Source organism: Macaca nemestrina, chromosome 2 (assembly GCF_043159975.1).
Source record: "Macaca nemestrina isolate mMacNem1 chromosome 2, mMacNem.hap1, whole genome shotgun sequence".
Taxonomy (NCBI): Eukaryota; Metazoa; Chordata; class Mammalia; order Primates; family Cercopithecidae; genus Macaca; species Macaca nemestrina.
In genome coordinates, this window is record NC_092126.1 from 149,946,915 (window position 1) to 149,973,469 (window position 26,555).

The 26,555-nt window shown below is 44.5% G+C and overlaps 1 long non-coding RNA gene across 2 annotated transcripts in view; it reads right to left on the minus strand.

Annotated features, from left to right (window-relative positions):
- Nucleotides 1-395: 395 nt before the first annotated feature.
- The window catches only part of LOC112425910 (uncharacterized), a 37,367-nt gene continuing 11,207 nt past the window's right edge, over nucleotides 396-26,555 (minus strand). For both annotated transcript variants that reach the window (XR_011620240.1, XR_003017104.2), the window contains 2 exons: nucleotides 1,932-2,177; nucleotides 396-1,584 (listed from right to left, as the gene is read on the minus strand). This is a non-coding gene — a long non-coding RNA (uncharacterized lncRNA). The remainder of the gene's footprint in view (nucleotides 1,585-1,931; nucleotides 2,178-26,555) is intronic.

The following is a 26,555-nucleotide window of genomic DNA, read 5'->3' on the forward strand; positions in this document are numbered from 1 at the left end:
TGTCAGGGATGGAAGAGGAATCACAACTCTGCCCTTAGGCGGTGAGTGACTCCTTTGGTCACAGATAGAATCCCACTCTTGAGAAACTGCAGAGTAGCTCAGAGACACACCCTACCACTGGCTCATCTTGGACAAACAACACAATTGCTTTTGCAGGCTGTGGTTCTCTGCCCTACCCAGACACCTCCCATCCATAAGGCCAGCCTTCCCTCTCCCTCTGTCCTGGCTTTTGGAAATCTTCAGCAGCCCTGTCTGCCTCCAGAATGATCTCTTCAGCCACTCCATACTCAGGGTATACACTGAGGATGAAAAACTCTTCTCAGGGGAATATTTGTGAAAGCAATGCTTATCCCTAAGGAATAAGCCACTGATGGCGGAGTTTTGTCATGGTGAAGTGGAAATGGAAATACTTGCGGGAACTGCAGCCTTCCCACCTCACATATTTATGGGGGCTCCTTCTCTCTCTCTCATTTTCTGTGTGCATTTTGGCTTCACTCTTCTTTCTGCTTCTGGCTGTTTGTATCTGCTTGGCCTCTACAACGGGGTCAGCACACTTTTTCTATAAAGGGCCAGATTGTAAGTATTTTAGGTTTCATAGGCGACACAGTCCCTGCTGCAACTACTCAACTCTGCCACAGAGTGAAATCAACCCTAGACAACACTCAAACAAATGAGCGCAGCCGTGTTCCAAGCAGGCCAGAATCAGTCCACAGGCTGGACTTTGCCAACCCTTATTCTAGACTTTAAGCTCCCTGAGGGCAGGACCTGAGTCTCTCTGTTACACCACTGAATTCCTACAGCCTAACAGCATGCCTGGCATGGATTGAGTGCTCAGTACATATCAGCTGGCTGTGGCTCTCTGTGTCTGTCAGTCTGTCTTGTTTCCTTCTCCTTTGTCCCCTCCATCCATGAAAACTCACTAAGCCTCAGCTTTTCAGAAATGAACCACCTGCTCCCAAGCGAGTCAGACAATGAAAACAGCCTCGTGCTCTAGCAATCCGCTGCTTGGCACAGCTCTCACAGGGCATTTAGGCAGTGAAGGAAGCCCAGCACTTAATTCAGCCTCTCTCAAAAGGCTTAACACCAACCTGGGAGGAGAATGAAGACGGAGAGGCTGAGGGAACCTTTGGAGGGCAGGGCTGGTATCTCTGTGAGATGGACAGCCGCCTTGCAGGCACACATGCTGCTGCTTCCCTTGCACACAGCCCCCAGTCCCTTTCTCCCCTCCTGTCATCCTTCATGCACTCATTTAATATTTACTGAGCTCCAACACTGTGCTAGAAAATCAGCCCTAGCACACACATGGAAATCCCTCCCCAAAATAACTTGTTAATAAATAAGTGAATGATCAGTTGGACAAAATAGTGTTTAGAGGTAAGGACTGGTTCTGCTGGCAGCAAGCAGGCACATTTTTCTTTTCTTTTATTTTTCCAAGATAGAGTCTTGCTCCGTCACCCAGACTGCAGTGCAGTGGTGCGATCTCAGCTCACTACAACCTCTGCCTCCCAGGTTCAAGCAATTCTTCTGCCTCAGCCTCCTGAGTAGCTGGGATTACAGGCATACACCACCATGCACGGCCAATTCCTATATTTTTAATAGAGACAGGGTTTCACATGTTGGCCAGGCTGGCCTCAAGCTCCTGACCTCATGATCCTCTTGCCTCAGCCTCCCAAAGTGCTGGGATTATAGGCATGAGCCACTGCACCCATACAGGCACATTTTTCTGAGGATAATCACCCTGAGATCTCTCAACGAAGGGAGGCATTAGAAAATGACCAGTGTCATCCCCAGTGTTGTCCATAGGGAGCCCAGAACAACCTCACCCCAGATTCTGCCCCAGAGCAGGAGGCTGTGCCAAGGGCATGGGGTACTAGGCACATTAGAGATGGAGACATGAGGGCCAGTGGCAGAGTTGACTGTCAGAATCTCACCACCACGATGTCCAAAGTGAAGCTGAGAATGCTTCAGAGAAGATGATGTGATATAAACTTGTGTTCTTGATTTTTAGCTACGACTCCAGCGTAGTCTGTTGCCTCTTCTAAAATTCACAGTCGAGTGGCGGCCAGCTGCCATTTTCACTGCAGTGTCATCTTCACTAGCTCCAGAAGCCACAAGGACAAGGGTTTCGTTTGTCTGTAGTGCTGATCAACACCAGCGGCTGCTGATTAGCATAATGACTGTTAAAAATAAATGAGTTTTCAGAGGTGAAATCAGTGGCTTGTTAGCCAGCTTAACGGATGCTGGAAACAGGCACTTGTTGATAAAATTAGTGGGATTCAGAATATACAGCTCGGTTAAAATACTTTACAGGCACTTCCTCCCCTGGCACAAACCAGGTATAAGAATCCAGCAAGCCCCAGGGATGGCACTTCAGGCTGCTCCCTGGTAGTCCTGGGTCCAGGCACCGGTTAAGAGTGATTCTGGGCCGGGCACAGTGGCTCACGCCTATAATCCCAACACTTTGGAAGGCCGAGACGGTCAGATCACTTGAGGTCAGGAGTTTGAGACCAGCCTAGCCAACATGGTGAAACTCTGTCTCTACTAAAAATACAAAACTTAGCAGGGCATGGTAGCATGCACCTGTAATCCCAGATACTCTGGAGGCTGAAGCAGGAGAATCTCTTGAACCGGAGAGGTGGAGGTTGCAGTGAACCAAGATCATGCCACTGCACTCCAATCTGGGCAACAGAGCAAGACTCCATCTCAAAAAAGTGATTCTGGTTGCCTGATGTGGCCTGTAACAGTCACAGACTGTGACTCTGGAATAATCTTACGTCTGCCTCAAATCTGCTGAGGCATGTTTAATAAATACATGTTGCATGAACTGTCTGGGACCTACTTCCTCATAACAGTTGCCTACTAAATGTCTTTGTGGGAGCAGAATTCTGTGCACAACTTGCTTTCATGTGAACCTGGTAGCAAGACTGGGGGAAGCGGCAGGTCCTCATTCACTCCTAACAGTTGACTAACACCGCTAGCCACCAAGAAGAGCCTAGAGTTGTGCATTTCAGATTGGCTTAGGTCTTTTTGCAATAATGGCTCAAGGAATCACTGGGCCTGGAACCAGATCTCCTCACTCCCAGCCACTGCTCTGTGTCATTTGGAATGGACCAAACTGCAGCTTACCACCTCCCTGCAGGCATTTTCCCTCCAGCCCCTGGACAGTTTAGGGAGAGTAGACAAGGGTGGGGAATGCCTCGGGCTTCCTAAATTTCATTAGAGTTATGCCATACATTCTTTTTCTTTGGGTTTCTGTGGGCACCAAAAGGCTTTCTAGAGCTGGCTCACATGACCCAAACCCCAGGCCCCGGCAGGCTTCTGTCTTCCATAGGTGGTCTGGAGATTTCCTGCCTTCCGAAGCTTGTCTGGGAGGCAGGAAGACCACGATGGAGGAGAAAGAAGAACATCTACAAACCTGCTTCTCATTGACACCCCTGCCTGCCTTTGAGAGACCTTCAGAGGAGGCACTTGGTGGAGAAAGTGCTCCAGCTGACACTCTTGAGTCGTGCAGCTTGGGGTGGGGTCTGGATGATGTATGCTTCCACTCCAAGACGGGGGGCCAGCAGAATCACCCAGGCCAGGCTGTGGCAGATGAGCTGTCCCTCTTACAGGCAGGTGAATCGGGAGCTGTCCCTCTGCCTGGAATACTCCCCTAAGGCCCTCCAAGCTGCATGGAGAATGTCACCTGCTGCAGCCAATTCATCTGGGCCTGAACTCTGGATGTGCTGGATGGCTGACCTGAGGTTCCTCTGACTGGAAGGACACTGGGAGAGCTGCCTGGGCCTCCCTTGGTGATGTCCCTTGTCCCTTTGCATGGACACTGCCAGGAGGCCCTCTGTCCCCTCCTCAGGTGGTCCCAGACATAGCCGGTCCTGCTGCCCACAGGAACGACCCTGATCGCAATCTTTATGCTGGCTTTCCTCCTGCCCGGTCTCACCTCCCCACTCCTTCCCTGCTGCTCCCCGGGTCCGCTCCCAAATAAACCCCCGCACCTAAGTCTCTGCTCCAGGCTCTGCTCTCAGGGGAGCTCAAGATGAGCCTCCACGGGGAGGTCTTCCCTGACCACTTAGAGGAGGCTGAGTCACCCTGTTGGACACTCTGGCCACTCCCTGCACTTCCCATTCTCAGCACTTAAAGGCCTTGTGATTAAGAAAGTTTTGGTGTAGTTATTTATTCCTATCTCTCTCCCGACTAGGCTATAAACTCCCAAGGCAGAGAAGAGTCTGTCCTGTTAACCATTTTTGCTCAGGGGGCATAGTAGGTGCTGAGAACTAAAAATCAAATCCTAAGCCCTCCAACAGACTGAACAGACCCACTCTTGGCCAAGGGGACCTAGGAGAAACCTTAAAAACCGAGTTCCTGGCCATGATGGGACAGGAGGCCAAACACATCTCACTATGCCCCTTCCTTATTAACTTTTAACCAGAATGGCTTCCCAAGGAGTAAACAGATTTGGAAAACAAGAAACAGACGACTCATTCCTTTATCACCTTTAGCCAGTCGTCTGAGGCCATGACCAGACTCCCTCTTCCTCTTTGCAGTTTTGACATGACAGCTCACCAGTTTCATAATGGTATCCCTTCTTAAAAACTGACCACCCTCCAGCTTAAAAAAAAAGAAGAAAGAAAGAAACGTCCAGTGACCATCTCTGGACCAGTTTTGGCCAACCTGTGGACGATGTGCAGTGAGGGTTTTCACATCCTTTGCTTCACCTTTTGATGTCTGAGGACAAAAAATTCCACCCTCATGGATCATACTAACACTGTCATTTTTTGAACATGCAACCCACGGAAAGGCGTGAAGCTGGACCATGCATGTACATGTTTCTCCTTTCATCAGTATTCATGGCTCCTCTGGTCGCTGGTTACGTGTGTATATTCAGCCTTCTCACTCAGCATAAGTTCCTGTTCCCTTTACCCCTCCCTCAAACTGCTTGCTCTCTGCAGAGCCAGAGGCCATGCTGCCCAGCCTATGGGATGGCTGGCCTGCAGGCTGCCTCCGTTTATGATAAATAAAGATCTCCTTTCCGATTGTGTGAACCTCGTCATTCTTCAGTTGACAGTGCTTAAGAATATTCCTTGAATGAATGAATGATGGATGGGAAATAGAGTGGACACAGTTGCTGTCGTATACCAGCTCTTCACTTTCAGTGAAGCCACTGAAAGTCTCCCTGGTAAGTCTCCTTCCCTGCATGTTTGGAACAAGGTGACCTAGGCCACAATGAAGGTTGAAGGAGACCACGAGCCCTTACATTTCCTACAGGACTGAGCAGAAGAAAATGATGACTGCCATGCCCAAAGAAGTTCTGAGGTCTACTCAGGCCTGCCTGTGCGAGGTTGTGGGAGCAGGAATTATCATTTATCGAGCATCTACTACTTGCCAAGCACTTGATTGACATCATGAGATGTCAATGTGTTAACTCACGTCCTACTCCACTCCCCAGAGCCTGGTGAAGAACTATGAGAGGGAAGTCTTGGCTCTGCTCACTCTGCTGAGGCATTCATTATTCGGCCAATAAACCATGTCAGGCCCATCTTTAGCAGTAATAATAGAAGACAACACTTACTGGGCACAAACACAGTGCCCTAGTAACCCTTAGAGGTAAACGCTGTTGTTATCTTGTTATTGAGGATCAAAGGGATTGCCCAATGGCATGCGTATTTAAAAGAACAAGACTGAGATCAAGCCCAGGTCTGTCTGACACCAAAGCCCAGACGCCTTGCCTTTCCCTGGAGCAGGCCTCATTTGCCAAGTTTCCTGATGGCTGGAGGAGCCAGGAATCCTGATGGTTTCCTGCAACCCAGCCCCGCTCCCAGTCCTCGTCCTTAGGTCCAGGTGCAGACAGCCAGAAGAATAAGCACACACCAACTTCGCATTAATGGCAATGAGTTGTCATAATGCCCTGGAGCCAGAATTTTCCTACCATGGCAACTGTAGAGCACAGTGGCAAGCCAGGAAATCACAGTTTGTGGGAAGCGGATCCTGGGCCGGAGGGTGGGCTGGGAGTTGGGCCCCCAGTGTCCTATCTCACCCTCAGAGGAAACCCACAAGGTTGGCATAATTATCCCAATTTTATAGAGGAGGGAAGTGAGGTCCACAGAGAGGAAGTGACTTGCTTAGGTTCACATGGCCATTCTACGACTGCATTGGGACGCAACAGTTTAAATCTTTTCAGTGGCCGGGCGCAGTGGCTCATGCCTGTAATCCCAGCACTTTGGGAGACCAAGGGGGGGCGAATCACGAGGTCAGGAGATCAAGACCATCTGGGCCATCATGGCGAAACCTTGTCTCTACAAAAATACAAAAATTAGCCGGGCGTGGTGGCGCGTGCCTGTAGTCCCAGCTACTTGGGAGGGTGAGGCAGGAGAATTGCTTGAACCCGGGAGGCAGAGGCTGCAGTGAGCCGAGATCACTCCACTGCACTCCAGCCTGGGCAAAAGAGCAAGACTCTGTCTCAAAAAAAAAAAAAAAAAAAAAAAAAAAAAAAAAAAAAATTTCGGCTACCATATTCCAGAAAGAATAATTTTAAAAAGAAAAAAGAGGCTGCTATGGTATTACTGAAATTCAATTCTATTGCTATAACTGGTTAAAACTCAATGATATTGCTCTGACTGATAGACAGCAAAATTGAAGAATACGGAATTCTTAACCATTGTCACCCACACAGATGATGTCTGCATCCTACCACTTAACGAACTTTTGGTTAGCCTCCAGTCATTTTATTTTTTCACATCTGTTATTTCAGTGCTATCCAACCACTCTATAAAATGGATTCCAGTCATATCCGTAGTTTGCAGATAAGGAAATGGAGGCCCAAAACTAAAGCAGTTTCCCAAGTTAACACAGCCAGGAAATGGTAGAGGCGGGATTTGAACCCAGCCTGAATCCTGGGCCCATTCTCTTAACTACTGCACTTAACCAGGCTCTGTTGAGTGCTTTGCAATCATTACTCCATTTAATCCTCACAAAAAATTTAATACTTGTGCTTTTATCATCCCATTTAAAGTTAAAGCAACAGAAACTCAGAGAGGGGAAGGCATGGTTCAGGGCTCTCAGCAAACAGTATCTGGCCACGAGGAAAGTCCCAGAGACAAAGGCCACCAGGAAATTCCCAAAGTAATTTTGCATGAGAGAACAACAGCCATGTTCTTCCATCACCTGTGCTGAGCTTGTCGCCTTGTGCTGGGGCTGGACAGGAGGTGAATTATGGGGTTACCTATGGAAACTGCCTGGCTTGCCCAGGATCTGGGATTGGGGGGTCTTCAGTAACTTAACAGGTCAATGAGTTGTGGCTGGTGACTTCTCAGCCATCAGCTAGACCAGGGGAAAGGACTCTTCACCATGCTCCTATTGTTGTCCTATTGGATCCTTGAAATCTCCCAATAGAAATGACTCTGCATTTTGCAGAGGAAGAAACTGAGGCTCAGGGGGTGAAAACGACTCACTCAAGGCCACACAGCTGGTTGATGAGGAAGCGGGGATCTCAACCCAGGCTTGCCCAGTGAGCCCACTCCATCCCCTGCTCCAGACACCCCGAATCTTGAGGCCCCATTCTATCGGGTCTCCTGAGGCCTTGAAAAGTCCATGAAAACATGGCAGTTACCTACTTAGGGCCTTTCTCTTTTTCTTGTGGCTCAGCCCTCCGCAGGCTCAGCACCAGGCTGGGGCTCCACTCCAAGGCCGTGTGACCACCAGGGCCCAGCTTCGTGACCTCCAGACCACATAAGCCTTGCCCTTTTCCTGGCCTTCGTTTCTGAGATAGGACCCCAGGGAAATCTAAGCAGACAGACAAGGCCAGGCACCAGAGACCCAAAAGGCATGAGGCTCTTGCCAAGGAAAATTTCAGACTTCATAGGAAGAAAATGGTCTCCCACACACCCCAACCCGGACTCTCACTTCCCTACCTTTGCTTCTGCCAGAGCCGCCCCGTCTTCAAGCCACTCTAGGCTGTAAATCCACATGTATAACCAAGAAGGATGTGTTAAGTATCCACCGCATGCCAGGAAATGTATTCCCCAACACCATTATAAGACAGATGCTATTATCATCTTCAATTTACAGAGGGGGAAACTGAGGCTCAGAGAAGCAGTCACTTGTCCAAGGCGACACAGCTACAAAAGGTCTGAGGCAAGATTTGAACCCAGATCCATCTGAATTTATGTGGCTTTTCTATTGCAGTAAAAAACAGAAATAAAGGAAATCACTCCTGGAATGATATCTGGGGGCTGGTAGACTTCTAGCATCTCTGCAAGGCTACCTGAAAAATACTTAACCCTATATTGTGTTTTCTGGCATGTCAGACCTTGCTGCAAACCGACTGTTTCTTGTGAATCATATTTTTCTCTTTTATGAACATTTATAAATCCATCTCACTTCATAACAGACAAGTCTTTGACACCTTGGAAGTAAATTGTATTATATACTCTTGGGGGATTGTATACATAGAAAAACTGTAAGTTTGGGCAACATGGCGAAACCCTGTCTCTACTAAAAATACAGAAAATTAGCCAGGCGTGGTGGTGCACACCTGTGGTCCCGGCTACTCGGTAGGCTAAGGATGGGAGGATCACCTAAGCCCAGGACTGCAGTAAGCTGTGATTGCACCACTGCACTCCTGCCTAGGCGACAGGAGTGAGACCCCATCTCAAACAAAGAAAAGAAAAACTGTAGAAATCCTTTTAGGAAGTAAAGGATTAACTTTTTCACATCTGATTAAGAGATACAGTGAGATATGGAGAGGGGGAGATAAACAGCCCCAACTGGGCAGAGAAGTAGAAGACTTGATTTGGCCTTAGTTCTGACCTGACAAACCTGTGTGACTTTGGACTAGTCACTTTCCTTCTCTGAGTCTCATGTGCAAAATAAGAAAGTTTAGACAGATGATCTCTAAGTTTCCCTCCATTCATCCCTGACATTATGTTTACTGAAATTCAATATTCCCTACGTCTATTATGCTTAAACTAAATTGGCTCTTGTCCATCAATGGGAAACTGTATAAACGAATTGTGGTATAGTCATATAATCCAATACTATTCCAGCAATAAAAAAAGAGTGACTACTGAAAAATGCAACATCATGGATGAATTTCAAGTAACGTTATTGATGAGTGAAAGAAACTAGACACAGGCTGTCCATGGTGGCTCACGCCTATAGTCCCAGCACTTTGGGGGGCTGAGACAGGCAAATCACTTGAGCCCAGGAGTTTGAAACCAGCCTGGACAATGTGGTGAAACTTTGCCTCTACAAAAAAACAAAAAGCAAAAATTAGACAGGTGTGGTGGCACATGCCTATGGTCCTAGTTACTCGGGAGGCTGAGGTAGGAGGATCGTCTGGGCCTAGGAGGTCAAGTCTGCAGTGAACCATGATCAGGACACTGCACTCCAGCCTGGGCAACAGAGTGAGAGCCTGTCTCTAAATAAATAAACAAACAAACAAACAAACTAGACACAAAAGACTTTAGACTATGATCCCATCACGCAAAGTTCAAAAACAGGCAAAACTGAATTGCAGTGATAAAAGCCAGATGGCAGTTGCTTTGTAGTAGGTGGTGGGTAATGGCTATTTACTACAAAGTTGCACAGAGAACTTTCTGGGGAGATGGAAATGTTCTACTCCTCGATCTTGGCAGGAGTTACAGCAGTATAAACAGAGGTAAAAATTCGTCAAGCCATACACCTAAGATTTACTCATTTCATTGTACTGTAATCATAATTCAATAAGATACTATGAATATACAATTATATATAAATCCTTATAGATATGTAAATGTTTATATGTTTGTACGTGTATGTGTGTGTTGCTTCCCCAACTACGCACAATAAAAACCATTAGGAAGTATCCAAACGCCAAGTTTTCACAAAACAATTAACGAAGTCTATCCCCTGGGTGTGATCGTGCTCTAAAAGGAAGAAAAATGATCTGATCCCTCCTGATAAGAACTGGTTTTGATGTGACCAAGCTTTGGAAAATGCCACCTTGTCCAAGAGACAGCAGAAAAGCAAGCTTCCGGTGGGAGGATGTCTGTTTACAGCTCGGGGAAGCTATGACAGCACAATGTGGTGTGGACACATGCCGGAATGTGGCTGGCTGCCCCCACGGGCTGCCAGAACTGTTTTCCAGATGTGGCAGCATCCCTACCAAGCCCTGCCCATCCCAGCACAGCCAAAAGCCTAGACGGGGAGCCTGCATGTCTGGCCTCAAGTCCTGACCAGCCTCAGGCCTCCAAGCGCCTCCTGAGGCATCTGCCCTTCACCCTCAGGCCACGCCCCACCCTGTGTCCACTACATTCTTGACCCACCAGCCCCTATGAAGTCTGCATCTCTGACAGCAGGTTCCAAGTAAGGCTCCTCACCAACCCTTCAGGATTCCAAAGAAAGGATAGAGCTTACTGGCAAAGGCCCTCCCATGGGCCAGGTCATCTTTCCAAGAAAGGGGCAGCCGAATGGAGCACAAAGAGGGCGCTCATCTAATAGTGACAGCAGTGGCGGGCCGTCTGGAGCAGCCGCTGCTATCATGCTGGCTGCAGCAGGAAGGCATGGGTGGTGGCAGCAGGAGCAGCTGCTAGAGCAGCAGTGGTGCGCCCTGTGTCCCCAAGGCAGCCAACTGTGCCACCCGCACCCTCACACAGCTGGACAGGACCTGCTCCCAGAGGGAGCTTCCACCACGGCCTCAACCTCACTCCCTGCTGTGTCTTGGGAGCCTGCGAGCACCAGTGGAAGGCACAGCCGGGACTCGTGGAGCCGGCCCCAAGAGCATTGGGTTCATTTGTGCAGGGTTGACCAGGGCCACCATGCCACCTGCACCAAGCCCACCACCCATGGGAAAATGCGGAGAGGAGGCAGGCAGTCGCCAGAGCCTGCCCCCAGGAGCCTCCCGGAGCCCGCCACCCTGGGAGCTGCCACAATGGAGCTAGTCTGAGTGACCTGCTGGCAGGGGAGCAGTGTGGTTGGGCACTGAGGGGTGGACAGAGAGGGGCCCCGAGGCAGAGCTGGGTCTGGGGCAGTGCTGCTAGTCCATGGAGCCATAGAGAGCCAGGATCAGGCAGGAGCACTGCCCTCCTGGGCACAGCTGCGGGCTCCTAGCAACGGCTGCAAACCCAGGCATCTCTGCACTCTCTGTCACCTCTGTCCCTGCAGGCTCAGAGATGTCTGCTCCTACTGCCTATTCCCAGCACCTACTCCGATCTCAGAATAAGTATGAGGCTTAGCTAGGGCACTGTCGGCCTTGTTCACCTTGGAACAAACAGCCTGGGCACTTTGAATGGCAGCAGGAGGCAGACAGGCTCCAGCGTCGAGGCGGTGGGTCCCTGGTGAAGCCCCACCCTCAAGCTGGGAAGGGTCTGATGCCTGGAGGCCAGGCTTCCATTCCTGTCGACTGAAGTGGGAACTTGCGGTGCCTTTTCTGGACCCACCTGTGGCCTCCCACGTACCAATCAGCACACACATCCTCCCCTCTGAGGCCCATAGAAACCTTGGTCTCAGCCGGACCCAAGAGACAACAGTACAGCCAGCTACAGAGAGAAGCTACTCACCCCAGGGTCCCCTCTCTGCTGAGAGCTGAACACTGGTTGGGATGACCTGCCTGCAAAGAACAGCTACCCTCTCTGCTAAGAGCTGAACATTCATCTGGATGACCTGCCTGCAGAGAGCAGCAACTCCCTCTGCTAGGAGCTGAACACTTGTCAGGACACTGGCTATAGAGAGGGAACTACCCACTGCAGGTCTCCTCTGAGTGAGTCTCTTCTAAGCTGTTCCATCACTCAATAAAACTCCTTTTCATCTTGCTCCTCCACTTGTCTGTGTACCTCATTCTTCTTGAACACAAGACAAGAACTGGGGACCCGCCAAATGGTAGGACTAAAAGAGCTGTAATACAAATAGGGCTGAAACATGCCTCTTGCTCACCACATTGTGCATGACAAGAAGGAGAGAAGAGCTGTGACCCTTTGGGGAGCTTAGACCTAGGAGCTCCCTGAGCCAGGGCTGTGACCCCCTCTTTAGGGCTCTGAGGTTCCTGGTGTCTCCAAACTTCTAGCCACCACCACCGCATTCCCCAGTGTCAGCCATGGAAGCTGCTTATGGTATACCTGGTCCAGTTGCAGCCTCAAAGGGACCCTGCACCCATGCCGGCACCTGGGGCTGCCTACCCCACCACAGTGGGTATGCACAGTGGCCAGACTCCACACTCGCTCACACACCCCTCACGGTTCCACACCTGGCTCACCCTTTCGATGTAGGCCGGTAGTGAGAGCCAAGCGCAGCCCCCCAGGCTCAGTGGGCAAAGCAAGCCCAGTGGGCCAGAGCAATATGCAGGCAAAGTCGCCACACTGGCCACAGAGGTTTCCAGCTGGTGAAGTGGCACCCCAACGATCCCGTAACAATAGTTATGTCTATTTCTTAGGAAGTAATTAAGCCTCTGTGGTGCACTTCCTGGAACTGGGGCCTGAAACTGACAGGATAAGGTATTCCTCCCCAGAGATTAAGAGAGTCCATTAGGATCTAGAAGCAGGATAAGCCTGCCCCTCTAGTGTGAGTAGTGAACCTATGAAAGTGGAATCACTTCAGAAAAGAAAAAGGCGGTTTTGAAAAGCTAACATTTATCAAGGCCCTACTATCTGCTGCTAAACACAATATATGACAGGCTCTCAGTCCTCCCAGTAACCAGTATCATAGTTTATCCATGTTCTACAGAGCAGGAAGCTGAGGCTCAGAAAGGTAGAGCAACTCGAGCAAGATCACACAGCCCACAAATGGCAGAGCTGGATTCAAACCCAGGTCTGTCTGACTCCAAAGTCAGTGTTCTTTCCTTCCATGAAGTACAGTGGGCTTTTAGAAGGAGATATTGACACCCCAGGGACATTTCTAACTCACTGTTTCTGGAAAGTCTCATCAAAACCAGAGTACTGTGTTGGATAGACCAGGTAATGCCCAGTGGCCAGTTCTCAAGTTGTACATAATAGACATCAGGGGAAAGAGTATAGGCAGGTGACCAGATGTCCCTTGAGATACATGGCCTGGCTCAGGATAGGTGTGAACAAACATTTCCAGGTGCATGGAAGTAAGGAAGAATGATGGACAAGCTGGTAACACTAGATGGTAGGCAGTCACTGTCCCAAGTCCCTGAGGGCCTCCCACCACTACCCCAACCGCCTTCCTTGGTCACCCCAAACTTCCTTATGATCCAGGAACTAAAGGGAGCATCCAGGCCTCAGCTGCTCTGCCAGACGCTGGCTCTTAAGTATGTTTGATATTGCTCCTGCTTAAACACATAGACTAGATTCTCAGCCTGCCCTGGGTCCAGCCATGTTCAGTCTATAGTAGGCAGGGCACACGCATTTATGTTCCTAGGTCTTCTTTCTCATGTAGCTGAAATAGAGTTACTATGTCTTCACTGCCTATTTTGTGAACTCACATAAATTTTGGGCAGTGGGTATTTTACCCCCTGTAGGAGTCGCCGCTGGGGCTGCTGAACCAAGCCAGCGTGCCTACCCTCCAGCTGTGTAACAGCTTGCAGCTGTCCCCATTCTCCTGTCTCTGTTAACAGGAGCAGACATGGTTGGGCGCCTCCAAAAGCATCCCACATTAATGACTGGCATCGGGGTGCAAAAGGTTGCCCCATCTCAGCTGGGGTAGGAACAATTTTGTAGGGTATGACCAATTCTGTAGCCCCCAGTGGGTCAGACCAAAGCCAGACCTACTTGAGGCTGCTTCAATGCTCAGCCAACTCCCCTTCCATATCCTGCTTTCCCACCCCTTCACACCTTTTCCTAAAGAGCAGCCTTCCAATAACTGACATGTACCCAAAGCCCTAAGGTGCCTCCACTCCATTTTACAGATGTGGAATCTGAGGCTTGCATAGGATGTCCTCCAGCTTGGTCTGTCCCTAAAATTCAAGCCCTTTCTGTTCCTTCATCCTGCCTGGATGGACTAGAAAGCAGACAATTTGGGAGCGGAAACCCCACATCCCTGCAGGGATGGGCAGCTTTTCCTCCCACAGCTGCAGCCGACCTCCCTGGGCAGAGCAGGCGCCTCTCGCCTCCTCCCACGCAGTGAGTCATCACCCACGCTGAGCGAGGAGAAAGCCTGAGCCGGCGCTGGGCTGGTGGCTAACACTCCAAATGAGATTTATCAGAAGCCTCTGTCCCGCTCTGCTTAGGAAAGCAGGGGCTGTGGCTGTGGGGGCGGCTCTTCACTCCTGGTTCCCCAGGGGCTGGGGACGGTTGGGGAAAGAGGGGTGCCAAGGGTGCCCTGCCTCCAGCTGAGCCTCTCCTCAGAGACAAGCTTTCCAAGGCGTTGCAGGAAGGAGGAGGCAGATGAGAAAGCCCAGACACTGGGGGCTAAGCTGACTCAGCCACCAAAGCAGCAGAGCTGAGCTGACGGAGCCACAGTGTGCCCAGAACACATGGCAATACTGAGCCAGGTCCTCCTGCAACCTGTTTTAACACCTCCCATGGCTCCCCAGGGCCCTAGAACACCAGAGTCAAACCCTTTAGCCCCCAAATCCTGGCTCTTCTGATTGGGCTCCAGACACTGTCCCTTCAGTCATCACATCTGCCCCTCACTTTACATTTTTTTAATTGAAGTGAAATTTACATATATTGAGATGCATGGATCTTAGGTCACAGATAAATGTATTTTGATAAGTGTGTACACCTGTGTACTCAACACAGTTCTCAGGATATAGGACATTGCTGCCACTCCTGAGGGCTTTCTCATGTTTCTTTCCAGTTAACCCTCTTAGGCAATTACTGTCCTGATTTCTATCACCATGAATTGGATGTACCTGTTGTGGAACGTCATATAAATGGAACTACACAGTAAGTACTTTCCGGGGCTGGCTTCTTTCACTCAACATCATGTGTATGAAATTCATCCACTTAGGGCTGGTCACAGTAGCTTCTTCCTTTTTATTTATTTATTTAGAGACAGAGTCTCGCTCTTTTGCCAGGCTGGAGTGCAGTGGTGCAATCTGGGCTTGCTGCAACCTCCACCTCCCGTGTTCAAGCAACTCTCATGCCTCAGCCTCCCAAGTAGCCGGGATTACAGGCACCTGTTACCACACCCAGCTAATTTTTGTATTCTTAGGAGAGATGGGGTTTCACCATGTTGGCCAGGAAGGTCTCGATCTCCTGACCTCGTGATCTGCCTGCCTTGGCCTCCCAAAGTGTTGGGATTACAGGTTTGAGCCCCTGTGCCCAGACAGCTTCTTCCTTTTTATTACTCAGCAATATTCCATTGTATGAATATGTAACAATTTGTTTATCCATTCTCCTGAGGTAGACGTTGGGTCATTTCTACTTTTGGCTGTTATGAATAAGGCTGCTCTGAACATTCTTGAGCAAGTCTTTCTGTGGGCATATTTTCATTTCTAACCGATTAATAGCTAGGAGGGGAATAGTGGATCATAGGGCAGGTGTTGTTTAATTTCATAAGAGACTAACAAACTGTCCTCCAAAATGGGTCTATCACTTTCTACTCCTACCAGCAATATTTGATTATTTGAGCTGCTTTATATCCTCAAAACAATTGGCTTTTCAATGCTTTTGATTTCAGAAATGCTATTTCCAGGATGACTTATGAAGTTGAGCACTTCACATGCTCAGGGGCCATTGATGTGTATTATTCAATGAAGCATCTGTTCAAGTCCTTTGCCCATTTAAAAATAGTCTTGTGGTTTATTTGTACTTTTTGTTAACTTTTTTTTTTTTTTTTTTACTAATGAACAGGAGTAAAATACTCCATAAGTCAAGCTTTCTTAACTCATTCATGCTGCTGAGCTACACATAATGCAATTCCAAGGTGAGATTCTCCTTGTTCTGAGCCAACATGTTTGCTAGATGTCCAGTGATTGGAGGAGGGAACCTCCCTGGAGAATCTCTGGCAGGGAAGATGGCGGTCATGGTGCATCTTTGGTTGGTACTCTTTCATCTCAAATCTCCCTGGAGAACACTGGATTTAACATTGTCCATGTACTTCCTTCTAGCTCATTGAATACATTGATATGAGGTCAAATACATAAAAATTGAATTAATCCTATGCTATTGAGATTACTTAATAAAGGTATTGCCTTCCTATCCAGCATCTATTTCTCCCCATGCTTCCTACTTCTTACTTTGTTCAGTTTTCATCCCCTTCTTCATCCAGCCAGTCGTTGCAGTGAAAGTGGACATCACCCTAAGATCTAGGCTAGGCCTCAATGGTCTGAAATTAATCGCATTCCTGTTTGCAATGGTTATCTTAGGATGGGCACATGAACCAGTTCTGGCCATGAGATATAAGTCCCAATCTGTTGGGGGCTTTGGGGAAAATTTTCCTCCTCCTTAAGAGAACAGCATAGGCAGATGAACTCTTTTCTTCCTAAGGACTTTGTTTTGTCCAGATGTGATGTCCGGAATCATTTGATGTATCTCACTATCAGTCCAAACATGAAACTGACCCTGATAACTACAGAGCAGAGAGAGGTTTTAAAATCAGGGTTTTGACAGCAACATTCAGCTACTGAATCAACTAATCCTGAAGGTTCCTTCTACTTCTGGACTCCAAATTTCATGAGTCAATACATTGTCTTATCGATTAAACTAGTGAAGTTTGTATTTCCAATGTCTGCAGTTAATAACCTCCTAATACAAATGCTGTGCATGCATGTTATTCTTTTAATCCTTTTATTGAACTATTTAACATTCTAAATGAAGTATATTGCATATTATAGCATTCACCCTTTTAAAGTGTACAATTCAATTTTTTAGTATTAATATATTCACAAGGTTGTGCAACCTCCACCACTACCTAATTCCAGAACATTTTCGTCACCCAAAAGGAAACCTCATAATCAGTAGTGGTCGATCCTAAATCTCCTCTCCCACAGCTCCTGGCAGTTCACTTTCTGACTCTACAGATTTGCCTACTCTGGACATTCCATACAAATGGAATCATACAATATGCATCATTTTGCCCTTGGCTTCCTTCACTTAGAATAATGTTTTCAAGGTTAATTCATGTTGAGCATGTATCAGTACTTCATTCCTTTTTATTGCTGCTGGGTTTTTTGTTTTGTTTTGAGATGGAGTCTCACTCTGTCGCCCAGGCTGGAGTGCAGTGCCACAATATCGGCTCACTGCAACCTCTGCCTCCTGAGTTCAAATAATTCTTCTGCCTCAGCCTCCCAAGCAGCTGGGATTACAGGCGCCTGCCACCACACCTGGCTAATTTTTGTATTTTTAGTAGAGACCGGGTTTCACCATGTTGGACAGGCTGGTCTTGAATTCCTGACCTTAGGTGATCCACCCGCCTCAGCCTCCCAAAGTGCTGGGATTACAGGTGTGAGCCACTGCACCCAGCCTATTGCTACATTTTGTGTATCCATTCATCAGTTGGTGGACATCTGAGTTATTTCTGCTCTTTAGCTCTTGTAAATAATGCCACTATGAACATTCGTGTACAAGTGTTTTTGTGAACATATGCCTTCAATTCTCTTGGGTATATACCTCGGAGCAGAATTGTTGGGTCATATGGTAATTCTACATGTAACTTTTGGAGAACTCTTCTACAGCAGCTGCACTATCTTACATTCCCAGTAGCGATCTATAAGAGTTCCACATTCTCCACATCCTTGCCAGCATGCATTATCGATGTTTTGTTTCTTTGATTGTAGCCATCATAGTATATCATAGTACTGTAGTACATCATAGTAGGTGTGACATGGTATCTCATGTTTTTTATTTGTATTTCCCCAATGATTAATAATGTTAAGCATATTTTCATGTGTTTATCGTCTGTTTGTATATCTTCTTTGGAGAAATGGCTGTTCAAAGCCTTGTCTGTTTTTAAAATGGGTTACATATCTTTTTATGATTGAGTTGTAAAAGTTCTTTATGTTGTAGATACTAGGATATATGATTTGCAAATATTTCTCTCATTCTGCATGTTTTATTTTCACTTCTTTAATAGTGTCCTTTGAAGCACAAGTTTTTAATTTTTAAGAGGTTTTAGTTTTTAATTTTTTTAAATTGAGACACAGTCTTGCTCTGTCACCTAGGCTGGAGTGCAGTGGTGTGATCTCAGCTCACTGCAACCTCCACCTCCCGGGTTCAAGCGATTCTCCTGCCTCAGCCTCCTGGGTAGATGGGACTACAGGCACATGCCACCACTCTGGGCTAATTTTTTGTATTTTTAGTAGAGACGGTGTTTCACCGTGTTAGCCAGGATGGGCTTCCTCCGACCTCGTGATCCGCCTGCCTCAGCCTCCCAAAGTGCTGGGATTACAGGAGTGAGCCTCTACGCCTGGCCTTAGTTTTTAATTTTTAAATAATTCCAACTTATTTATGTTTTCTTTTGTTGCTTGTACTTTTGGTGTCATATATAGGAAACCAATGTCTAGTCCAATGTCATGAAGATTAATACCTGTTTCCTTTAAGAGTTTTATGGTTCTAGCTCTTACACTTAGGTTTATGATCTATTTTGACATAATTCATATATGGTATGAGGTAGGATCATTCTTTTGCCTACAGCTGTTCAGTTCTCCCAGTAGCTTTTATTGAAAAGACTTCTTTTCCCATTGAATTGTCTTGCTTCCCTGTTGAAAATCAATTAATCTAAATGTGGGGCAGTATTCTGGATTCTCAATTCTATCTCATTTATTTACATGTCTGTACCTATGCCAGTAACATGTAATCTTGGTTATTGTCATTTTGAAGTAAGTTTTGAAATTAGGAAGTACAATTTATCCAACTTTGTTCTTTTTCAAGACTTTTTTTTTTTGGCTATTCTGCGTCTCTTGCATTTTCATATGAATTTTAGGATCAGCTTGTCAGTTTTTTGCAAAAACAAAAAACAAAAAAAAACCCAGCAGCTATACTCTTGATAGGGAATGCATTGAATCTGTGAATAAATTTGGGCAGTCTTACTGTCTTTACAATGCTAAGCCCTCCAAACCATAAACACATATGTCTTTCCACTTATTTAGGTATTCCTTAATTGCTTTCAAAAACGCTTTGTAATTTTCTGTGTACAAGGCTTTTGCCTCTTTTGTTAAATATAGTATTTTAATCTTTTCATTATAAATGAAATTATTTATTTTCATTTTTGGGTTTTTGTTATTAGTATATTGAAGCACAGTTGATTTTTGATATATTGTATATTGATCTCATATCCTGAAACCTCCCTGAATTCATTTATTAGCCCTAGTTTCTTCCTTCCTTCCTTCCTTATTTCCTTCCTTCCCTCCTTCCTCTTTTCTTCCTTGATGACAGAATTTTCTATATACAAGATCATGTCTTCTGCAAATAGAGATAGTGTCCTTCCATCCTTATTTCTTCATTTCTTCCCTCCTTTCCTCTTTTTCTTCCTTGATGACAGAATTTTCTATATGCAAGACCATGTCTTCTGCAAATAGTGTCCTTCCTTCCTTCCTTCTCTTCTTCCTTCCTTCCTTTTTTTCTTTCCTCTTTTTTCTTTTCTTCCCTCTTTCTTTCTCTCTCTTTTCCATCCATCTTTCTGGATACCTTTTATTTATTTTTCTTGCCTAATTTTCCTGGTTAGAACCTATAACACACTGTAGAATAGTAGTAGTCATGAGGGCAAACACCCTCATCTTGTTCACGAACTTGGGGGAAAGCTTTCAGTCTTTACCAATAAGTATACTGTTAGCTATGTTTTTTTTTTTTTTTTCATCAATGCCCTTTATCAAGGTATGTTCATTTCTATTCCTAGTGTATTATTTTTTAGCATGCAGGGGTATTTGATTTTGTCAAATATTTTTTCTGCATCTATTGAGATGATCCTGTGACTTTTTTATTCTATTTATATATATATATTTGTTTGTTTGAGACGGAGTCTCGCTCTGTCGCCCAGACTGGAGTGCAGTGGCCGGATCTCAGCTCACTGCAAGCTCCGCCTCCTGGGTTTACGCCATTCTCCTGCCTCAGCCTGCCCAGTAGCTGGGACTACAGGCGCCTGCCACCTCGACCGGCTAGTTTTTTGTATTTTTTTAGTAGAGACGGGGTTTCACCGTGTTAGCCAGGCTGTTCTCAATCTCCTGACCTCGTGATCCGCCCATCTCGGCCTCCCAAAGTGCTGGGATTACAGGCTTGAGCCACGGCGCCCTGCCTATTCTATTAATATTTATTCTATTCTACTTTTATTGTTTTTATTATGTTGGTATTCTATTAGTTGACTGTCAGATGTTGAACTAACCTTTCATTCCTGGAATAAATACCACTTTGCTATAATGTATAATCCTTTTCATAGGTTGCTGGATTCTGCTTACTTGTATTTTGTTGAAGATTTTGCATTGATATTCACAAGGGTTGTTGGTCTGTAGCTTTCTTTTCTTTTTTTACCCTTTGACTAGCATTTTCCCAACCCCCAACCCCTGGTAACCACCATTCATTCTCTACTTATATGAGTTCAACTTTTTTATTTTTATTTATTTATTTCATTTTATTTTGAGATAAGAGTCTCGCTCTGTCACCCAGGTTGGAGTGCACTGGCGCGATCTCAGCTCACTGCAACCTCCGCCTCCCGGGTTCAAGCAATTCTCCTGCCTCAGCCTCCCGAGTAGCTGGGACTACAGAAGGCACCACGCCCAGCTAATTTTTTGTATTTTTAATAGAGACGGGGTTTCACCATGTGGGCCAGGCTGGCCTCGAACTCCTGACCTCAGGGAATCCGCCTGCCTTGGTCTTCCAAAGTGCTGGGATTACAGGCGTGAGCCACCACCCTCAGCCTGAGTTCTTTTTTAGATTCCACATACAAGTGAGAACAAGTAGTATTTGTCTTCTGGTGCCCGGTCTATTTCATTTAACATAATGTCCTCCAAGTTCATCTATGTTACCACAAATAACAGGATTTCCTTCTTTTGTAAGACTGAATAATATTCCACTATGTATATAGACCATATTTTCTTTATCCATTCATCTGTTGATAGACACTTAGTTTGATTCCCTATTTTGGCTACAGTGAATAATGTTACAATTAACATGGGAGTGCAAATGTATTTTTGACATATTAATTTCATTTCCTTTGGGTATATATCCAGTAGTGGAATTGGTGGATCATATGACAGTTCAATTTTTATTTATTTATTTACTTATTTAGAGACGCAGTCTCACTCTGTCGCCCAGGCTGGAGTGCAGTGGTGCGATCTTGGCTCACTGCAAGCTCCACTTCCAGGGTTCATGCCATTCTCCTGCCTCAGCCTTGAAAGTAGCTGGGACTACAGGCACCCACCACCATGCCTGGCTAATTTTTTCATGTTTTTAGTAGAGACAGGGTTTCACCGTGTTAGCCAGGATGGTCTCGACCTCCTGACCTCGTGATCCTCCCGCCTCAGCCTCCCAAAGTGCTGGGATTACAGGTGTGAGTCACCACACCTGGCCCCTTAATTTTTAATTTCCTGAGGAACCTCCATTTTATTTTCCCTAATGGTTGTACTAATTTACATTCCCACCAACAGTGTGCAAGAGTTATCTTTTCTCTACAACCTTGCCAACACTTGTTGTCTTTGGTCTTTTTGATAACAACCATTCTTAGAGGTGTGAGGTGATATCTCATTGCAGTTTAAATTTGCATTTCTCTGATAATTCGTGATTTTGAGCATTTTTTTATATAATTGCTGGTCGTTTATATGACTTTTTTGGAGATACATCTATTCAGATATTTTGCTTTTTTTTTTTTTGGAGATGGAGTCTCGCTGTCTCGTCCAGGCTGGAGTGCAGTGGTGCGATCTTGGCTCACTGCAAGCTCCTCCTCCCGGGTTCACGCCATTCTCGTGCCTCAGCCTCCCGAGTAGCTGGGACTACAGGTGCCTGCCACCATGCCCGGCTAATTTTTTGTCTTTTTAGTACAGACGGGATTTCACCGTGCTAGCCAGGATGGTCTTGATCTCCTGACCTCATGATCCACCTGCCTCAGCCTCCCAAAGTGCTGGGATTACAGGCATGAACCACCGCGCTCAGCCCTTTTGCCCATTTTTTTAATCAAACTTTTTTTCTTAGTATTGAGTTGAGTTCCTTATTTGGATACCAACCCCTTATCAGATATGTGGTTTGCAAATATTTTCTCCCACTCTGTAGATTGTCTCTTTATTCTGTTGACCGTTTCCTTGGCTGTGCTGAAGATTTCTACTTTGATGTAACTTCATTTATCTATCTTTTTTGCCTAGTATCTGTGGGTTCATATCTGTGATAGTTAATATCGTCAACTAGACTGGATTGAAGGATGCGAAATATTGTTCCTGGGTGCGTCTGTGAGACTGTTGCCTTCATCTTTCTCCCGTGCTGGATGCCTCCTGCCCTCGAACGTCAGACTCCAAGTTCTTCGGTTTCTGGACTCTTGGACTGGGGCTCTCAGGCCTTTGACCACAGACTGAAGGCTGAACTATGGTCTTCCCTGCTTTTGAGGTTTTGGGACTCAAACTGATCTACTACTGACAACCTTGCTCCTCAACTTGCAGATGGCCTATCACGGGACTTTACCACTTTACCTTGTGATTGTGCGAGTCAATTCTCCTTAATAAATTCCCTTCGATATATACATATATCCTATTAGTTCTGTCCCTTTAAAGAACCCTGACTAATACAATATCCAGAAGATCATTACCCAGATCTAAATTTTCCTCTATGATTGATTGTTGTATATGGTATAAGGGTCTAATTTCATTCTTCTCCAAGTGGATATCCAGTTGTCCCAACATCATTTATTGAAGAGACTAGCCTTTCCCCATGGTGTGATCTTGGCACCTTTGTTGAAAATTGATTTACCATAAATGTGTGGATTTATTTCCATGTTCTCTATGTGTTCCACTGAGCTATATGTTTGTTATTATGCAAGTATCATGCTATTTTGATTATTATAGCTTTGTAGTATATTTTGAAGTTAGGTAGTGTGATGCCTTCAGCTTTGTTCTTTTTGCTCAAGATTACTTTGGCTATTTGGGGATTTTTATGTTTCCAAACAAATTTTAGGACTATTTTTACATATCTGTAAAAAACATCATTGGAATTTTAATAGAGATTGCACTGAATCTGTGTATCACTTTGGGTAGTAATTCATAAACCTGGGATATGTTTTCACTTTTTGCATCATCTTTAATTTCTTTCATCAATTTTGTTTTGTAAGAGACAGGGTCTCACTATGTTGCCCAGGCTGCAATGCAGTTGCTATTCACAGGTATGATCATAGCACACCACGTGGCCTTGCACTCCTGGGCCCAAGTGATTCTCCTGCATCTGGTCCTGAGTAGCTGGGACTACAGATGCATGCCACCACATCCAGCTATATCAATGTTTTATAGTTTCAAGTAAAGATCTTTCACCTCCTTGGTTAAATTTGTTTCTATTTTTTGTAGCTGTGCAAATGAATTTATTTCTTCTTTAGATCATTGTTGGTGTATAGAAAGACTACTGATTTTCATATGTTGATTTTGTATCTTACAACCTTAGTGAATTTATTGGTTCTAACAGTTTTTGGGTGGAGTCTTTACGTCTTTCTACATATAAAGGATATTTTAACTTCTTCCTTTCCAATTTGGATGCCTCATTGCTCCTTTCCAGTTTCTCTTGCCTAATTGTTCTGACTAGGACTCCTAGTATTATGTTCAATACAAGTCGCTAAAGTGGGCATCCTTGTTTTGTACCTGAACTTAGAGGAAAAGCTTTCAACTTTTCATCATTGAGCATGATGTTAGCTATGGGTTTGTCATATATGGCCTTTATTGTGTTGAAGTACATTCCTTCTATACCTAATTAGTGAGAACTTTTATCATAAAATGTGGTTTTCTTATTATGCATTTTTCTGGGTTTTGGTGTCAAAGTAATACCAGCCCTTTATAGTAATTTTTATTTCTGTAAAGTTGGTAGTAATGGTTCATCTTTCATTCCTGATTTTAGTCATTTGAACCTTCGCTCTTCTTTTCTGGTCATCTAACCAAAGGTTTGTCAATTTTGTTGATCTTTTCAAAGAAACAACTTTGATTTTTGTTGATTTTCTCTATCGTTTTTCTATACTTTCATTTATTTCTACTGTAATCTTATTTCTTCGCTTCTGCTTGCTTTCACTTCAACTTGCTTTTCTTTTTGTAGTTGCTTAAGGTATAGAGTTAGGGTTTGGATTTACAATCTTTCTTCTCTTTAATGGGCATTTATAGCTGTAAATTTCCCTCTGAGCACTACTTTGCTGTGTCCCATAAGTTTGGTGTGATATGCATACATTTCCATTTATTTCAAAATGTCTTCTAATTTCCCTTGTGATTCTGCTTGTACCATTTGACCATTTTGGGAGTGTATTGTTTAATTTCCATATTTGTTAATTCTCTAAATATTCTTCTGTTAACGGTTTCTGATTTTATTACATTCTTTTCAGAAAGCATGTTTTATGTGATTTTAATCCTTTAAAATTTATCAAGATTTGTTTTAAGCCTTAATATATTCTATTCAAGAGAATGTTCTATGCACACTTGAAAACATGTGCAGCCTGCTGTTGCTAAGTTCTATTGTTGTTCTACAAATAAGTTCTGTTGTTGTTCTATAAACGTGTGTTAGATCTAGTTGGTTCATAATATGGTCCAAGTCTTCTATTTCCTTTCTAGTTGCTCTATCCATTATTGGCAGTGCAGTATTGAAGTCTCTAACATTATTGTTGAATTGTCTTATTTCCTCTTTCAATTCTGTCAGATTTTGTTTCATCTGTTTTGGGTCTCTGTTGTTAGGTGTATATATGTTTACAATTGTTATGTCTTCTTGATGCATTGACCCTTTTACCATTATAAAATGTCCTTCTTTGTCTCTAGATTTTTGAAGTCTACTTTCTCTCTAGTAGTTTTGTGGTTTTAGTTTTACATATAGCTTGGTAAGTCATCTCAAATTAATTTTTCTGTATAGTGTGAGAGATTAAGATTCACTTTTTCCATAGGATTATCCAGTTGTTCCAACACTATTTTTTAAAGTATCTTCTCCATTGACATTCCTTGTCATCTGGTGTCAAAAATCAATTATCTTTATATGTGTGAGCCTATGTCTAGACTGTCTAGTCTATTTTATTAATTTATTAGTCTATCACTGTGCCAATACTACACTGTCTTGATGACAGACTTTATAGAAAGTCTTGAAATGAAGCAGTAAGAATCCTCTACACTCTTTCAAGATTGTCTTGTTTATTCAAGACCTTTTGTATGTTCACATGCATTTTGGAATCACTTCGTCAATTTATATACTTTTTAAAAGCCTGCTGAAATGTTTGGTTGGTATTGAGTAAAATGCATTAATCAATTTTGAGAGAATTGACATTTTAACACTACTGTTTCCTAGTTCATGAGCATGGTATTAGGCTCGTGCAAATGTAATTGCGGTTTTTCTGCAATTAACCATGAACCATTATTGTAATGGCAAACATCGCAATTACTTTTGCACCAATCTAATATATCTGTTTTTTATATTTTATGGTTTTCAAGGTACCGGTCTTACAAATCCTTCATTACATTTGTTCCTAAGGCCAGGTATGGTGGCTCATGCCTGCAGTCTCAGAGCTTTTGGAAGCCGAAGCAGGAGGGTCACTTGAAGCCAGGAGTTTGAGACAGCCTGGGCAACAAAGCAAAACCCCATCTCTACCAATAACATTTTTAAAAAATAAGCAGGAGTGGTGATGTATGCCTGCAGTCCCAGCTACTCGATAGGCTGAGGCAGGAGGATTGCTTGAGCCCAAGAGTTCAAGGCTACAGTGAGCTATGCACATCACTGCACTCCAACTTGGGTGACAGTGTGAGGCCCTATCTCTAAAAATAAAACACATTGTCCCTAAATATTTTAATCTTTCTGATGCTACTATAAATTATATTGCTTTTAATTTTTATTTTTCTATTTTTGCTGCTAATATATTGACGTATGATTGATTTGTACACATGAATGTTGTACTCTGCAAACTTGATACATTCACTTAATATTTCTGATAGATTTTCAGTACTGTTCTTAGGATTTCCTCACAAACTATTACTTTTTCTGCAAACAGAAGTGGTCTTTTTTCTAATATTTATGCTTTTGATTGCCTCTTCTTGCCTTATCACACTGAACAGAAAACCTCCAATACAATGTTAGAAGAGGTAAGAGTGGACATCCTTGCCTTGTGCTTAATCTCCAGGGATAGTGTTCAGTATTTCACCATTAACTGTGATGTGAACTGTAGGTTTCTCATAGCTGTATCTATCAAATTGAGGAAACACTCATCTATTTCTAGTTGCTGAGAGTTTTTAAAACATTAATGTGTATTGAATTTTGTCAGTGCTTTTTCTGCATCTGTTGAAATGATCATAGTCTTTTTTATTTTGTTAATGTATAAATACACATTGATTTTCGAAGGCTAAATAAATCTTGTATTCCCTGGGACAAATCTCAGCATTCCAAATAAATATATTATCCTTTTTCTGTATTGCTGAATTCAATTTGTTAATATTTTGTTGAAGATTTCAAATCTTCAAACAAATCATATTGTCCTTTTTCTGTACTGCTAAATTCGGCTTGTTAATATTTTGTCAAAGATTTTTGTGTCTTGTTTGTAATGGATATTGG